The sequence below is a fragment of the Hemitrygon akajei genome, chromosome 7, assembly GCF_048418815.1.
Source record: "Hemitrygon akajei chromosome 7, sHemAka1.3, whole genome shotgun sequence".
In the NCBI taxonomy this organism is placed as follows: Eukaryota; Metazoa; Chordata; class Chondrichthyes; order Myliobatiformes; family Dasyatidae; genus Hemitrygon; species Hemitrygon akajei.
In genome coordinates this window covers 50044259-50062651 of record NC_133130.1, presented here as the reverse complement: position 1 = coordinate 50062651, position 18393 = coordinate 50044259, and the positions used below count along the sequence as shown (strand labels likewise).

The 18393-nt window shown below is 39.0% G+C and overlaps 1 protein-coding gene across 15 annotated transcripts in view; it reads right to left on the bottom strand.

Annotated features, from left to right (window-relative positions):
- Window positions 1–18393, bottom strand: part of LOC140730432 (estrogen-related receptor gamma) — a 231489-nt gene that overhangs the window by 122964 nt on the left and 90132 nt on the right. For 5 of the 15 annotated variants that reach the window (XM_073050829.1, XM_073050828.1, XM_073050833.1 and 2 more), the window contains 2 exons: window positions 4337–4401; window positions 2269–2376 (listed from right to left, as the gene is read on the bottom strand). The exons of 8 other annotated variants lie outside the window; for them this stretch is intronic. The gene's annotated coding sequence lies outside the window, so the exon portion shown is untranslated. The remainder of the gene's footprint in view (window positions 1–2268; window positions 2377–4336; window positions 4402–18393) is intronic. 2 more of the 15 variants (XM_073050834.1, XM_073050835.1) reach the window with 2 other exon arrangements.

Here is an 18393-nt window from a genome sequence, read left to right as displayed (position 1 = left end):
TAACTTGTCATTACTGGTCGGTTTTAATGTTCCACAAAGTCCTTTCCTTGAAACAAATAAATATTTGTAAATTGAGACTATGAATTCAAATTATTTATGACATAATAAAAAAAATGAGCCACTTGAAAATTACTGACAATACATCGTGGCTGAACCAATTGTGCCTACCTGGTTTTGTTGAAAATGTTGAATGGCTAATAAATGAATAGGGGTGTAAATCCAACACAATTTACTTAGAGCTCCTAATACCAAAGTGTGATCTTCATTCAGCAAATTTCTTTTTTAATAACTTTTATGTTTTCGTGAAACAGATCAATTCTTATTTTGTTTAATATATTCAGTTTTGGGTTGAGAAATTACTAATCTAAAACTAGGGAACCAAAGTGAAGGACTGATATTCATTGTGCAATATTACAGTGCAGTAAATAATAGTACGATGTTTGTGGAAGAAACAATTAGGTTGCGACTTTGATGAGAAAGGCTGAGAAATGTCAGAGTTAAGTGAGAACATAGGACTTTCTACGTTCCAGCATGGGTTATGCTGAACAAGAATAGGTCATTCTGCTGCATGTCAGGAACTTATTTCAATGAAATGGGTATCTATGTAGCAATATATGTAGAAAGGTGGATCTTTAACTTAGCGAGTGATGAAGAAAGAAAAATACAGAGCAACCGGCTGTAGTATAAATTGGCATCAGAATCATGTGAATGAAAACAAACTCCGAGGACAAGCAGCAGAGATGAAATGACTTGTGAGGAATCTGGATAATTTTCCTTATGATGATCACCCTTTAGGAAGTATGTGGTGCTAACGTTGAAGGTTTTGGAGAAATTCCAGCTAACTCAAGGGCATACTATATAATGCGGTCATGGTGAACTAGCAGTGCAGGTAGAAGATTACAGGTCCTGTAAGTGAATTATTCTAATATATTGAATGACAGCAAAGAGCACATTTCCAGTTAATCTGTGTTTTTCCTTTTTGGTCAATCTGAGTTCCTGATCCACAATTTCACATACTCTGTTACATAGATACCCATTCATTGAAATCAGTTCAGCAAAATGACCTACTCTTTACCCATTCTTTCTGTGCTGGAACTCAGTAGCTCCTGTATTCACACTTGGCTTCTACAACTCTAGTGCAGGGGGAAGAAACAAAAATCTACTTACTATGTTCCAAGAACAACTCCCTTTGACTGAACAGTATTGAACTGTCAAAAGCTCTAAAATGACTTTGAGCCAATTCTATCCCACTCAAGAAAATAGTTTCCTCAGTGATTAACAATTATCAAAGATCTGGGGTAAAGATATACTTTTAAAAAATTGATCACCTCAAAACTGAATATGAAATAAATAAAAAAACTGCTTACCAGTTTTGTAAACTCTATCAATCACCTTTATCAACAAAAATGATTTGGTCATCATACTTCTGTGATATGTTTTTGTGTTCTAAGAGTTAACAATTGTCAGTAATACAATGAGACTGTCAGGTTACCCTACTTAGTGGCACTGTTAGGCTGTATTTCAATTGACCTGTATCTTCCTTTAAAGCATATTCGTCGAATAAGTAGTTGCAGTGAGAATGAAATTGCTCGGTGGTTGTTTTCTTTGCTGGTGATCCACTGCGGCAGCTAAAGGAGGGCTCAATAAATAAGCTGGTAATAGTTCAAGTGAAAATACTGAAGCTTACTAACTCCTGGAGAAGAATAATAGCAAGCCAGCCAAGCAGCTGATTTGTCTACAAACACATATTCGTGCAAGGCTGGTTGATGGACTGTTAGACAATGAGAAAAGCAGGGTGTTTCACATATCTCACAAGATACTTGAATACAAGAGTTGTTGTTGAGATAAACCAAAGGCAAATCATTGGCTAGTGGGTTTCTGAAACCAAATCTTTAAAAAATCTGCCAAATAAATCAACATTTTGCTATTATCTTTCTTTCTCTTCAACTACTGGTTTGTCCAATTGTATAAGCAACCAATATAGTGCATATGTATGAATTATTTACCAGGGCATTATCTGCCTTCACACTCTTGTCAGTAAGATTGTTTTGAATGACCACCTTTGATTGCAATGAATTTTCTGTACTTAACACAAGAACAATTTTACATCTTTTCAAATGGAATGTGCATTTTCCCCACCAATTTTTAAAAAATCACAATAATAGCCTTGATAAATGGTCTGTCTTCTGGAAACAGTGGTGCAAGTTATTGAAATTAGTGGCACGTTTGTAAAAGCTATTTGATTCAAAATTCAAAGGAACTACCCACCGTAGCCAAGCTGTAATCACACGGCAGGAAGCTGGCACCAACACAATAAGACAAGCAGTAAGGCAGCAGAAAAAGAAGGAAAGTTTCCGTGTTTTTAAATGGGTGAACCTGAATGAATAAAGGTGTCAGCCGTTAGCAATTTCTCATTCTTTCAGTGTAATCATCAATTTGCGCATCAAATGATTCAGCAGATCTACAGCTATCCGTGGCAGCACAGGAAGCTCCGCATGGTAATGTCCCAGCTAATTTAATGCCCTTGTGTTGTTGAATCAAACCTGACAAGGCACCAGCAAAACATAAACTATTATGCCACGTGAGAATTGGCATAAGACTGGAATAATCTAAATGGCAGAGACAAAAGTGATTGCCAACATGGAAGGCAGTGTTTGTGATATTTGTAAATTTGAGATAAAAGAGGGCTTTGAATAATTATAAAATTATTTCTAACTCATTTTCTGTAAGCATCTTTAATCTATTAGGTCTAAAGCAATTTCCAAAGAAACAATTTTTTCCCCAGTTATGTTTAACTAAAAGATTTTGACTTACATTCATTTATAAAAGGACTCAGTATCTTGCTTTTGACCATAATCTGTATATTAATGACTTGGATCAAAATATCTGAGCAACAATAACAAAGCGTCCAGAAGGTACAAACAACATCTGTATAGTTGAAGTGACGATGAAGCTTTAGATGGCAAAAATATACAGTGAGTTGTGCAGAAGAGTGGCAAAGAATCCAATCCAGATTAGTGTAAAGCAATGTATATATGAAATGAGATAGTACAATAAATTGTTAGATAATGAGTGATCTAGACAATGTGTTCCATTGATTCTCAAAGTTCAAGAAGATGATTGACAAGGCAAATGGAACATTGTGTATAAAAGAGTAAGGTGATTATGCCAGCATGGTGCACAATGCTAGTCAGAACACAGCTTGAGTAATATATACAGTTCTGAATACTATACTACAAGAAAGATATGATTATATTGGAGAAAGTGCCAAGGAGATTTATGAGGACGTTGCCAGGACTGGAAAAATTTAGCTATGAGCAAAGGTTGGATAATCTAGTACTGCATTTAGTGCTGCATTCTTTGGAACAGAGGAGGCTGCAAGGAGACTAATTTGGGTTGCACAAAATTATGGCAGTGCTGGATAAAATAAATTAGAAGGAAATATTTCTTTAAGCAGAGTGGTCAAAAAAGAGACATTAATTTAATATAACTGATGGAAGAATTAGAAAGGAGATGAAGAAAAGAGAGTAGTAGGGATTGGGGTCTTGAACTTGCTGCCTGAAAAGATGATAATCAGAAACCCTAACTACATTTCAAGAGAACTTGGATATGCACTTGAAGAGCTATAATTTTGTGAACTAAGAACCTCCTGCTAGAAAGTGGGTTGCGTTATTCTTTTATGACAGGCATCTGGACGAAGAGCCAAATGGGCCCCTTATTTGCTAAAATGTTCTATGATATTACGAACTCCCAGTAATTAATGTATTTTTAAAAATATATTTATGTTTGCAACCAGGCCAACAAAATATTTTGCATTTGCACTTATCAAGGCAATGTGAATAAAATGTATATAGTTTAATCCAACCAAAAAACTTATTATATCTTTAAATTTTATATTATTTTAATTTTCAATCCAAATAAACTACTGTGCTAAAATCATTAAATAAATTGTCAATAGATATACCATTACATTATTCTTCCCAAATTAATTTGAAAATAAAAACAGAATACCAGATTTTAAATGTGGAAAAAAATACATGCTATTACATATTTAAGAGGGAAAAAAATCCTCTCCGAATTATCTGGTTAATAGTTTATTAGTGCAATTTGAACTACTTAGCACAATCATTTTAGTAGAATCATTTTTCTACATAAATTTAGTTGGTGAGATCAGTCATGTTACTCATATCATAGTATAAGTTAATAAGTTCAAAGATTTATTTCAGTAGTAGACCATGACAAGGAAATTTGCATAATTTTCATCTAGAATGACCATAAAATAATTAAGTAATTATTTAGTGCGATTTATAATGTTTGAAAGAAATCAGAAATTCACCTCCTGCTGGAAACCGGAGATCTCAGCTTTGTTCATCTGGGCGATCACATTCTGCAGCTTCTACTCTGCAGAATTAATGGTAAAGAGCAAAAACTCACTTGTATTTGCACAGTTTTAACAATTTACCTCATCAAAAAGTATTAAAATTGTATATAATCTAAAAAGGAGTTAAACCCTGCCACTGGATTAACATGGTATACAGATATTATTTGTTAGCATGTGATACAAGTCGGAAATATTTAATGGATTAGAGATCACATGTTTGCTAATATTACATTTGTGTGAATGCTATCTTACTCCCCATGAATTAAACTTGCATTTAATTGCCCAGCTAATAAACTGATTGAAAGTTAATATGATCCTCATTTTATCAATATGCGAATGTCCTATATTTTAAAAGAAGGCGTTTGAATGTCTATATCAAGTGACTATTTGCTGTCTTGATGACAGCTAAGTTAGTTGATTTGTATCACTTACTTGATTCAAAAAATCAATTAATAATAATTTAACAACAAAATATCAGTACAATTCTACAGTAATGACATACTTACAATAGAGAAAAAAAGGAAAAAATATAAGAAATTGTAAAACTCTCAATTGTAAAACTAGCACTTTTATTGTTTCAATACTGGGTAAGTTACAAAACTTAAAACCACAAAGCTATATATTTACTGCAAGAAGAAACAGGTGATTACTCTCTGCAACACAATCAAGAGCTTGCACATCCTTCTATATATAAAAAAAAAGGTGAGGTGATTCGTAAAACCAAGGACAACCCATTCATCCTGTCCTGTTATCACATTTGCCATAAGGGGAACCCATTAAGAAGGGTGGTCTAAAATCTTAAAGATAAGGCCTTCAGACATCAAGTTACATATGGATTACACCGGGAATATCCATTTTACCGACTATGTTGATGGACTAAAATACCTCAACAAAATTCAGCCATCCAAGGTATTTGCAGCTGCACATCAGCAGCTGAGCTTTGCACAGCTTCTAATGGTATTTGTTGGATTCATTTTGTAATATTTGGCAGAAATTGACTTTCCCTTTCTCCAATTTTAGATCAAATTGCAGTAAATTATACCATAAGACATAGGAGAAGAATTAGGCCATTCAGCCCATCAAGTCTGCTCCGCCATACCATCACAGCTGATCTATCATCCCTCTCAACCCCATTCTCCTGCCTTCCCCCCATAACCTTTGACACCCTTACTACTCGGGAACCTATCAATCTTCGCTTTAAATATACCCAATGACTTGACATCCACAGCCATCCATGGATTCATTACCCTCTGACTGAAGAAATTCTTCCACACCTCTGCTCTAAATAAAAGCCCCTCTATTCTGAGGCTTCCTCGACCCTATGAATAACAAGCTGCCTCTTTCTTCTGTCTTTAACTTTTGATCGTGTTGTGGTTATGCCCTTAACATTGCAAAGCCTCTGCTATACCTGGGGCAGGATGAACAAAAGGTAGTACAGAAATTCACATCCATCATTTGGACACTATCAAAGGTGTTCCTAGAACAACTTCTGCAATCTCATGTGACTCAGTGTACCTTGCCCTTGATGTTGGCGCATTGTATGCATGACAGGCTGGTGTTGAGGAAGCTCAATCACCAACCAGTCCCCAGATTGTTTTATCGCATTATTATAACAGTGGCTAATTTCAAGGGTAAAGAGTCATATCATATCAATATTTTAATGTGATATACTTTATAAGAGATAGAATCCTGATAACAATTATGTAGCTTATATTAAATGTATTGTTAGTTTGATTGCTCTAACGTGTCCAATGTGCTATTGATTTTAAAGCAGCCTTAAAATAATAACATTCACAAGACTGATAAAAGTTTTGTAGAAGCTTATTTTGACCTGTTAACAAGGACTGATTGAATGGAGTAGACAGAATAAAATCATAGACACAATAAAATCATACATTTCTTTCCATTTTGATTACAATGTCATTGTTACTAATAATTAACACAAGAGAGTCTGTAGATGCTGGAAGTCCAGAGTTACACACATAAATTGCTGGAGGAACTCAGCAGATCAGGCAGCATCTATGGAAAGGAATAAGCAAAGTCCTGATAAAGGGTCTCAACCAAAAACATTGACTGTTTATTGCTTCCCATTGATGCTGCCTGACCTGCTGAGTTCCTCCAGCAACCAGTGTGTGTTATATTGTTACTCATTCTGTTCAAAGATTAATTTTCAGCATTATGTGACTCTAAGACTGATTTTCCCCCAATCACTTTTATTCACATAAACTTATGGCACAAACAAAGGCCACTTGGCCCATCCATTCCATGTTAGCTCACATGGAGAAATGCTGTCTGTTCTATTCCTCTGCTCTTTTCCTAAGACAGGAAATGGTTACAATTAAACATGACACATGCATATTCATTCTTGGTCTTTCATAATCAAACCCACTATTAAAACAGCATCAGAGATAACACTGTTCGTCAAAATTCTACTGACCTGAACAAGCAGTACAATTTGTTTTTAAACACAAATATTGTCCAATTCAAAGAAGATCTGATCCTAACTAAACTACAAAAGGCATAGGATATAAATCTAACTTTGACACTATTCATGTACTTCATCATTAGTTATGCTTGTGGGGGGTGTGATATTAAATAATAGGAGGACATATGTTGTCCTTTTGGGTCTGATGATCTAAGAAAATCAATACAGCTTATAAACTAAAGCAAATACCACATAACAATGCCATAAATATGCCATTGCTATAAATCCACTTTCAGTACAATTTAAAAATGGATTAATAAACAATTCATCTCAGAAACCGTTGGGTTGATCTATGACAGTTCTGCGTAGCTATGGTATTAAATAAAAGAAATGAAAATTAAGTTAAAGGTCCTACACAAGATGGACACTGTCTTTTTAATGCAGTTTTTCCAAGGATCTATGTGGACAGATTTGCAAATACCACTTATCTACATTAAGGGTCAGAATATCCATCAATTCAGCAGCTGTTTTAGGCTGTCACAACAAAGTCACAGTCTTACATAATCTTAAAACCAAAATACAGATCACATTCCAGTGATCCAATTAAGATAGAAATGCTTGCAATCAGCCAGGAAGCAAGTCCTGCAACAGATTGTAGGGCTGTAACATCAATTTCCTAAGTGCATTTAAAGGATTACAATTGTTTCTTCTGGCATGCTGTAGAAACACCTATCAAAGTACTGCATACCACATTACTGTAATTGGGCATTTGAACAAATGCCTCTATTGCAGTAGGAGGTATTGCAGAAATGAGTTGCCAATATTTTTGCATTTGAACTCCATGCCCTGCAGTTTGAGTTGCATCTACAATTTTTACTGTTTATACCTTCTCTGGCAGTAGCATGCTGCGTAGCTGTAAAGTGCACGTTGGTGGACAATAATTTCAGCTAATAAAGAACAGCTTGGGAACTAAGCCTCTTAAGTTGAGTTGACATGGACTCGCATTCAGTTAAAAACATTATCCTAAATAACATCCATCAAGAACACTTACTGTGCCGTACCACGGCCACATTTTGAAAGTCCAATCACCTGGTTGTACTTCTACTCCCAGTGTATAGAAAGAGACTAAGACCACAGCTCCAGTGGTGAGGAGCAAGGCAACATGGTCAAGTCAGGCGGAGGAGCGCTTAAAGGATTGCTTTGAGTTGGTGGACTGGACAATACTCAGGGAGTCATCTTTTTGGGTCTGAATGAACTTGTCACAGTCGTTACCAAATTCATCAAGACCTGTGTGAATGAGTGTGTGCCTTCGAGAACATACCAGATATATCCAAGTCAAAAACCGTGGATAAATCAGGAGATTCGTAGTCTACTGAGGACTAGGCCTGTGGTAGTCAAGGCCGGTGATCTAGAACTATTCAAGAAGTCCAAGTACAAGTTTCAAGATCAACTGTCATTCAGTGATACATGAATGTAGACAAACGAAACAGCATTCCTGGGTCAAGATGCATCTGAACATGTCGACAGCTTACTGCAAGTTACTAGCTACAGAAGGTTGTTTTATGTGTGATAAAGCAATTTTGATTGAGGTTACAGACAGAATTGGATGTACTTCAGCTCTAGCAGAGATGGTAGGCCCTTACTTCCTGCAAAGTGAAATCTAACGTCATGAATGGCTGTGATGCTTCACTCGGAAAGGGAGAATAAAACAACACCTGTGCAGATCTCTGCAGCATCTGGTGACCCTGTGATTTCTGTCTCAGATGCCGATGTCAGAACACCTTTCAGAGTGAAAACCCTCTCTCGGCCTTGGATCACCTGGATAATAGTGTCAGGCTGCTGTCTATTGATTACAACTTAGTGTTCAGTACAATCATACCCTCAGTTCTAATCAACAAACTCCAAAACCTGGGCCTCTGTACCTCCCTTTGCCACTGGATCCTTGACTTTCTCACCAGGAGACACCACTCTGTGCAGATAAAAAATAACATCTTCTCCCGACTGACAATCAACACTGGAGTACCTCAAGGGTGAATGCTTAGTCCTCTGCTCTACTCTCTCTACACCCATGACTGTGAGGCCAGCCACAGCTCATACACCATCTGTAAAATTTGCTGACAACTCAACTATTGTTGGTGGAATTTCATATAGTGATGATGCCTACATGAGTGAGATTGACCAGCTGGTTGAGTGGTGTCTCATAAACAACTTTGCACTCAACATCATTAATACCAAGAAATTTATTGTGGTCTTCAAAAACAGGAAGTCGAGGGAGCATGAACCAGTCCTTGATGAAGGATCAGCAGTGTAAAGGGTGAACAGTTTCAAGTTCCTGGTTGTCAACACCTCTGAAGATCTGTCCTGGGCCCAACATATCGATGCAATTACAAAGGAGGGATGACAGTGGCTATAGTTCATTAGGAGTTGGAGGAGAATTGGTATGTCACCGAAGACACTCACTAATTTTAACAGATGTATCATGGAGAACAATCTAACTGGTTGCATTACTGTCTGGTATGAAAGGGCCACAGTTCAAGATTGGAAAAAGCTGCAGAAATTTGCAAACACAGCCAGCTCCATCATGGGCACTAGCCTCCCCAGCATCCAGGTCACCTTCAAAGGGCAATGCCTCAAGAAGGTGGCATCCTCATTAAGAATCCCCATCACCCAAGGTATGCTCTCTTCTCATTGCCACCATTAGGGAAGGGGTTCAGCAGCCTGAAGACACACACTCAATGTTTCAGGAACATCATCTTCCTTCCCCTCTGCCATCAGATTACTGAATTGTCAATGAACCCATGAACACTACCTTAGCATCTTTTTCCTCTCTTTTTGCACTGCTTACTTAAGTTTTTCATATATATGTATACACCTTATTGTAATTTATCATTTTTACAAAGTACTGTGGCCACAGAACAAAAATTCATGACAGCTGCCAGTGATATTAAACCTGATTGTGTTCTGATAACTTGCACAGTTGCAGGGCATGATACTGGGCTCGGTAGCGTTCATTGTCTGGGTACCACAGATGCTGATTCAGCTCAAATTTAAACACAATGTGTACATTCGGGTGCTTCCCATCCTGACCACTATATTGATATAAGTAGTAGCATGCACATTGCTGACATGCCAGGTATGCAGACTGGGAACTTGGATCAAAATGATCAATTGAACAGGTAGTCAAAACTACCCAATGCATCACCTGCACCAGCCTACCTGCCACCAAGGACATATATACCGAATGGTGCTGGGAAACAGTCAGCAGTATCGTGAAGGGTCCCACCCACCCTGTTTGACCCACTCCAGGGAGGAAGCTTGGCAGCAATCACACCAGGACCACCTTACTCAAAAACACTTACCTGCCCCATGCAGTAAAGCTAATCAACACCTTCACCTACCTGACCACCACTACTTTATCACTTCCTTTTGTACAGACACCCCTGTGCTGAACATTATTTTATGAGCATAATATCAATCTATGGATATAAGCTTTTGTTTGTATGAATATTTATTGTGTTTTTCATTATTGCCTTCTTTATCTTATTTTGTGCTGTATTGGATCTGGAATAACAATTATTTCATTCTCCTTTACACTTCTGTACTGGAAGTTACATTAAACCATCTTGATTCTTGAATGATACACTGAGAGCCAGGTTTGGTTGTGGAAAGACACCCCAACTTTCTCCAGTGAAAGAGATCCCCAGTGTGACAGACTTGAAAGAGGGTTTGTGGCAGGTAAACATTGTTTAATCATTGGACAGTTTGTCAGAGGTACACAGATTAATGAGGGAGAAGTTGGGACTGTGCCTTTTAAAAGTGCACTTCTATCAAAGGGACACTCAAATCCTCATTCTGCTGCATTTGCCAACGTAACTTTCCTCAGTTTGTAATCATCTCAGCATCAGCCTGATCTTATTGACAGAAACCATTCCAAATCATATTCAAAAATCTGATCTTGACAAGAATCATATAAACATCAACTAATTGTCTGCGCCATTATCCACTGCAGAGCCTTTCCAATAAATGTGGATGACTGGACGATGAAGGAGGCATTTGTAGGTATCACCATCTCCATCTCCCCCAGATCGCTTTGAAAACCAGTATGCTTGTGTCCTGGGCCATGAGGGAATAAGTCTGAATTTTCATTGCAGTATTGGATAGAATCTCTACCTGGAATGGGAGCTGAGACATTGATACCAGAGATTGCTTCATGATGGTTGGGGCCACCAGAATGAAATGAGAACAGATCCACACTTGGAAGGATGGGGCCCAGATTCTGCACAAAAGCTTGAGCTTAGCTGAAGGTACATGCTCCTTTCTATTTTGAGAATATCTGCAGTCTTTCTGCTAGACCTGCAGTTATGCTAAGGCCTTTGTTTTGCACTTTTATGTACTCCTGGCTATCTCAACCACATTTGCTTAGCAACATAATTGCATGCATCCCTGAAAAGCAAGCACTTGCACTGCCCTTTCCCCCACAATGGCTGCACTTGTGCCCAATGAGACATCATGTACAAACCCAGCCTCTGAGATAATGGCCACATTATGTAAAGTGTCAGTCCTGAACAACAAATTTCATGACTAATGTCAGTGACAATAACCCCAATTCTGATTCTGAGTAGATGATTGTGGTTGTCAGATTGAGTGATGGGGTGCATGCATCAATCAACTCATGTCACAGCACCCTAGCCAGGATGTAATCCATGATGATTAGAAAGAATAATAGCACAAGTTTAGAGCTACACTAAAGGGAGAGGTTGCAAGTGGGAGGTTATGACTACACTAACTGTAGCTTGTAAATCAGAAGAAACGATGGCATGAGAGGGTAGCATAAAATAAAGTGGAGGAATAGACATGGTCTTACCATGATCTTCAATGGCACCATTACCCACTGACTTTGTGGAAGTATTTCTCATAATGAAACCATTCATTCCTTCAAGGGAATACAACAATGAAGCTTCCCCTTTCTTCCACTAGATTCTCCTACAAGAGAGAGGAAGCACATTAGAAAGTGCTGTGTAATGTGCTTAGGTTACCTGTCTGCCATGGTAGAACTGGAATAATGGAAGGTATGTGAAAGTCTATTGAGGCAGTCCTGATTGTCAATTGTGAATTATGAGTGTATACTGCAGTGAGGGGTAACTGGTGTAGGTGGTGAGAGATTGAATTTGATCATGTATTCATGCAGTTCTGCAGTAATTCCAAGGTCTCAGTTTTTTTTTTAAATAGCAAGACTATCTATATCCTTGTGATTTGACTCTGGATTTTAATTGCTCCACCATCAGCTGTCACTCCATCTGTCCCTGGAAGTTCTCATGTGCTACTGTCATTAAGGGACCTCTCTTCCCTTGTCCACCTCATTCACAAGAATTCCCAGGTTGTATCAGAAAGTCTGGGTGTGAGTCCTAAAGTGTTATCACATGACTTCATCATTAGCTACTGAAAGCTTCATTCATTGGTGCTCTGTGACTGACTATTCCAAAGGACAGTTGATCAGCCTTGCTTCTTCTATTCTCTCTGAACTCGGCCATCCAATATTCTACCAGCTATCATCCAGCACGTTGGATGTCCTCTTCAATCATTACTCCTTACTTACTTGGTCTTGGCAAACGTAGTGATGGTGGGGGCAGGGGAGATGATGCCGGACAATCATGTCTTCCATCAAGACATTAGTACAGAAAGCTGTAAAATTAGTCAGCTCCATCTTGGGTACTAGCCTCCATAGTATCCAGGACATCATCAATGAGCAGTGTCTCAGAAAGATGACATCCATCATTAAGGACCCCCATCACCCAGGGCATGCCCTCTTCTCATTGTTACCATCAGGAAGGAGGTACAGAAGCCTGAAGGCACACACTCAACGATTCAGGAACAGCTTTTCCCCCTCTGCCATTCAATTCCTAATGAACCCATGTACACTACCTCATTTTGATTATTTCTGATTTTTATGTATTTTTAATTTAACTATTTAATACACCTACATATACTCACTGTATTGTTTTAATTTACTTATTCCTATATTATCATGTATTGCATTGTACTGCTGCCACTAAGTTAACAAATTTCACAACACATGCCGGTGATATTAAACCTGATTCTGATTAGCTCTGGAAGAAATTCCACCTTCAGCTGCAGCATAGAAACCTCCATTTTACGAGAATCTGGGAGTATCTTTGATCAACACATTAGTCACTTATGAAAACTAGTTACATGGTCAAACACCAACAGGAACACCATTAATACTCATTGATATCATGTTGGTAAATGTACAGGATAAATTTCATGTCCATTTTGAACAGATCAACTTTGCAATGGCTAATTGCACATCATGATTCAAGCACTATTAAATTTAGGGTTCCAGATCTCAGTTAAGATTTGTAATGCCTGCCGTACTGATGACCAAAGAAGAACAGGATTTATTTTGAAGGCCAATATCCCTATGAAGTGCTCTTGCCATTTGAGTGGTGTTGAGGCATGAATTGTTATAAATGACTGGTTACAGGAATTATAAATCAGATCCCCATTGATGTGCGAGGAAAAGAATATCTTTCATAAAGAAGGGGAGCTTGAACAAAATTATCAGCTGGCCTAAATAAATGGGGCTGGTTTCTGAAATCGACTTTCTCTCTTTGGGAAGGAAGAGAGGAACTTCTCTCCTTATACTGAATGCGCAAATTGGATGTAAAGTGAAATTAGGTAATCTCATTTCCGTTATGAGTTTATGCAACCCCACAGCAGAAAAGTGGCCGTAATTTGCATCTTATCACTACTAAGTTGACTAAAATTGGTAATATGGGAAATCAGAAGGACCACTGCAAAATATAAGAAAATTTATTTATGCAGAAGATTGTACTGTCATAAATTTAGTAGAAAAGCAGGAGCAGAAAAAATTAATCATGTAGTGGATGTGTTTATGCACTACGCATTTGAATTGTAGTATAAAAAGTTGCTGAACAGTACTGTTGTGTGAAGGTTGTGTTTTTTGATGCCACACACAAATGAACAAAAAGCATGTAATAATTTTCGCATGTCACTTAAACATAGACACCTACATCAAGTTTGCATTTACCATTCACTTTGACAATGTTATTCTGGGTAGCAAAGATAAATCTTGCACTGGTATTTCTAACTTTCTCCATCTTTCTCAAGAGTAACTTTAGGAATGAAAGAGTTAACGGTGCCTGAACATGAAGCAGTCCACACTCTTACTGCCATGAAATACCCTCTCTTTTAAATCTGAAGCCACACATGCTGTGTGAATCATCTTCGAGTTTATTGGAAGCAATCCTTGAAAACTTCCTTTCCACAACAATAAAATATGGTGACCATTGGGGCCTCAAAAGATCAGGTTTGTTGTGGCTTCTGACTTTTGGCATCTGCATAATGGCCTCTAGGTCAAGGAAAATCCTCTCCTGGAAATATTTTTTCCGCTTCACGCATGCTAGCTCAGTCCCTGTGAGCTCTACGTATGACTGAAGTTCCATGATCACAAATATTGCAGCAGATTAGAAATCCATGTCCTTAACACCCTCAGCGACAAATAAGGAAGAGCATAGTATTTTGACTTCCCAGTGCTTCAGAGAAGCTAAGCCCATGGTGAAATTGTTGCTTCTCTGTATATTAAGACCAGAACCAAACAACTCAATGTACTCAGAAAAATTGTTTAAAGATCATTCCATCCCTCACCAGTCAACCTAATGCATTCCCTTCATACCTGCCCTTTGAGTAGTTTTGCCCGTCCTGCTAATCTGATAGTGCTCCTTTCCCATGGGCTACAGCCAAGTAGATGAAATGATGGAGATGACACATATAAGAGCAAGTGTGAATGGCTCAGGGTCTCCAAGGTTCTGATTCTGGCCATCAGCAGTCTGGGCTAGATGCCTATACGACTTGCGGTTTGGAAGCATGAGTGCCATTACTCTGTGCTGGAAGAAAAGGATGCACTCCGCTGACGTCCTTAGTCCATCACCAAGATTTTCAGGTAAACTGTACAATAGCCCAAGCACCTCCATTTGAAGGTTCCTCAACCTTCTTTTCTAGGCTGCTCCAACATGGGCCCAAGCACCCCTCCCCCCAGAAGACCACCACACAAACTACCTTTTTTCTTGCTTCCTCTGCCAACCATTCACATATGTTGATACACAAGATGGTTTACTACATGAATCACCTGCATCTAAAGTTCAGGAAGTGCCATGGTCTGGGTTGGTGGTTGCAAATGCAAGAGGCACTGAAAACTGGTCTTTTTTCTCCGTAGGATACAACAACTCTACTGTCAAGGTCGGATAGTTCCTACATCTTGGGTGTTCGAAGTAGGAAAGTGGAAAGTTACAGTTGGTTTGTGGGAGGAGCAAGGATGAAAGGCACGCTTGAATGAACTGGGCAGCACAAACTAAAGAAATCAGAGGATGAATGGGAAATGGGAATTGAGGAGGATTAAATAAGAGCATACCATCATCCTCAATAGTCTCCAAAGTGCCACTACCTCTAAGACAGTTGAGCCCATGGTCAATCAGTCTCTTCATCAAAAGACCATGTTCAGATTCCCAACCTTATACATGCTGTTGAAGCTTGTGGTTACAAGCCACCTTGTCCTGCAAGAGAGAAGGGAAAGTGTTAGTGGCTGAGCTACAATACGTACTGGGGACAACTAAAGGCAAGTGTGGTTAAGATGAGAGATATAAGGGCAAGTGCCAGAGTATGACAGATGTGCAAGTATAGCAGCTCACAAATTATGGATGGAATTTGTTCCCATTGTTCTTTGCCATTTTCTTGGTCACTTTCTTCACTGGAACAAGGTTCCCAGAACATTATTCTAAGTTTTGATCACTCTGACCATGTTCACCCACTACAGCTTCATTTCAGTCCTCAGTGGCTTCTGGGCCCAACTCATTGGCAAGACTCCATTCCTTACTGCCAGGTCTTCAAGTTGGCATCAGTGAGCTGGGGTTCTAGTTCTGATGTATGTCCACCTATCCTTCTTTTCAATGTTTCTCAAGCTGCAGAAGAACTGAGCAGTGTTGGGATTCAGGAGCTATTTCCAATTTAAGAGGTGCAAGCAATAAGTCAGCTTACTTTGGTCAGTTTCAGCTGAATGCAAAGGGCTCTGGAAGTTACTTCTACTGAACAGGCATGCCAACAGGAAAATCTTACAAATAGGCACCTTTTTTTTTTAAGTGCCTAAGTTGCATGAAAGAAATTCACACAATAGGAGCCAAAGAACAAACTGGCACAAGCACATCTGAATGTTGAGGTCATTATTTTTCTAAGTAGCACATACCAAAATTAGAAATGCTTGGAACAGTCAATAAAAGTGGGAGATCCCACTTTTTGTGGCAGATGAAGCGAAGGTGCTTGGAGAAGCAGTCTCCCAAATGACAAAAAGCGGGATTCCCTAGTGGCCACCTATTTCAATACTACTGTACTTCCAATTCCTCTGCTGCTGCAATGAGGCCACACTCAGGTTAGAGGAACAACAACTTGTATTCCATCTGGAGAGCCTCCAACCTAATGGCATGAACATTGATTTCTTTCAGTAACTGCCCTCCCCTCCTCTCCTTCACCATTCCCTATTCCTGTTTCCCTCGCTCACCTTATCTTCCTACCTGCCCATCACCTTCCTCGGGTGCTCCTCCCCTTCCTTTTGTTCCATGGACTTCTGTCCCCTCCTATCAGATTCCCCCTTCTCCAGTCCTTTATCTCTTTCACCAGTCAATTTTCCAGCTCTTTACTTCACCCCCTCTCCCATTTCACCTACTACCTACCACTTTGTTGTTCTTCTTCCCCTCCCCATCTTCATACTCCTTTCCAGTCCTAATAAAGGGTGTCGGCCCAAAACATTGATTATTCATAGACTGGCTCATTAATCTCCAGCTTCCTCCTTCTGGCAAACTCTTTACCATAGATGCTGTCTGGTCTGCAGAGTCCCTCCAGCATTTTGTGTCTGTTGCTTGGCATTTCCAGCATCTGCAGATTTCCTCGTGTTTGTGATAACTGTTCCTGAACCTGGTGGTGTGAGTCCTGAGGTTCCTGTACCCTTTTCCTCATGGCAGCAGCGAGGAAAGAACTTGTTCTGGATCGTGGGAGTCCTTGATGAAGGACGCTGCTTTCCTACGTCTACGCTCCATCCAGATGTACTCAATGGTGGAGAGGTCATTACCCCCGACAGACTTGCCATATCTACTACTTTTTGTAGGCTTTTCCATTCAAGGGCATTGGTGTTTCCAGGCTGTAATGCAACAAGTCAATATACTCTCCACCACACACCTACAGACCATTGTCAAAGTTTTAGATGTCAAGCCGAATCTTTGCAAACTTCTAAGAAATCAGAAGCACTGCTTTCTTTGTAATGATACTAACGCACTCTTAAATTATATCGCTGAGGATTTTAAAGCTGCTGACCCTTTCTAATCCTTATCCACAGATGTGGACTGGCACATGGAGCTCCAGCTTCCTCCTCCTTAAGTCAAAGATCAGCTCCTTGATCTTTCTGACCAAGGTTGTTGTTGTGGCTCTACTCAGCCAGATATTCAATCTCTCTCCTATATGCTGATTCATTACCACATTTGATTCAGCCAACAACAGTGGTGTTGTTGGCAAGCTTAAATATGGCCTTGGAGCTGTGCTTAGCCTCGCATTCATAAGTATGAAGTGAGTAGAGCAGGGAGTTAAGTACACAGCCTTGAGTTGCGTGTGTGCTATTGAAGATTGTGGAAGAAGGTTGTTACCTAACCAAACTCACTGGGGTCTGCAAATGAAGAAATTGAAGATCCAGTTGCATGAGGAGGTATTGAGGTCGAGGTCTTGATGCCTATTGATTAGTTTTGAGGGGATGATAGTATTGCATGCCAAGCAGTAATCAATGAAGAGCATCCTTATGTGTGCATCTTTGCTGTCCAGATGTTCCAGAGTTGATCGAAGAGCCAATGAAATGGCATCTGCTGCTGACCTGTTGTGATGATAGGCAAACTGGACCACATCCAAGTTGATTCTCAGTCAGGACTTAATGTGCTTCGTCACCAATCTCTCAAAGGACTTCATTACAGTGGATGTAAGTGTTACTGGACGATAGTCATTGAGACAGGCTACCACGGTCTTTGTGTGTACTTTTCTGTTGCTACATCTCTCTAAAACTTAATCTGCTGTATTAGTTTACTCCCCGTGTCAAGCAAAGGGATTCAGTTTAAGCATTCAAGTATCTGTTGCAGCTCAGCAAAACTTTTGACTGTCTAGCCATAGCTCTGTCTCCTGATGGCTAAGTGGGCTCCACCTTGCAGTTACAAACCCACTGGTCAGTTTACTGTCACTGTCTATATGCCCATTTGTTCAACATTCATTTAAGTAATATCACTCCTCTGCTTGATGCTACCAACAAAATTGACTGACTACTATTTATTAAAAGTTTATTAGTGCTGATTTCTTACTTGCATCAATACCCATTTTAAATACATTTCAAATGTATTTACCTAATGCTTGCAAAGTTTTGAATTTTCCTTGGTACAATATTAATGTGTTATTTTTCAGACTTACTATCAATTGTTTAATATAATAACTCTCAGAAAATGGGTTAAAATCATCAAAATCTGATAAA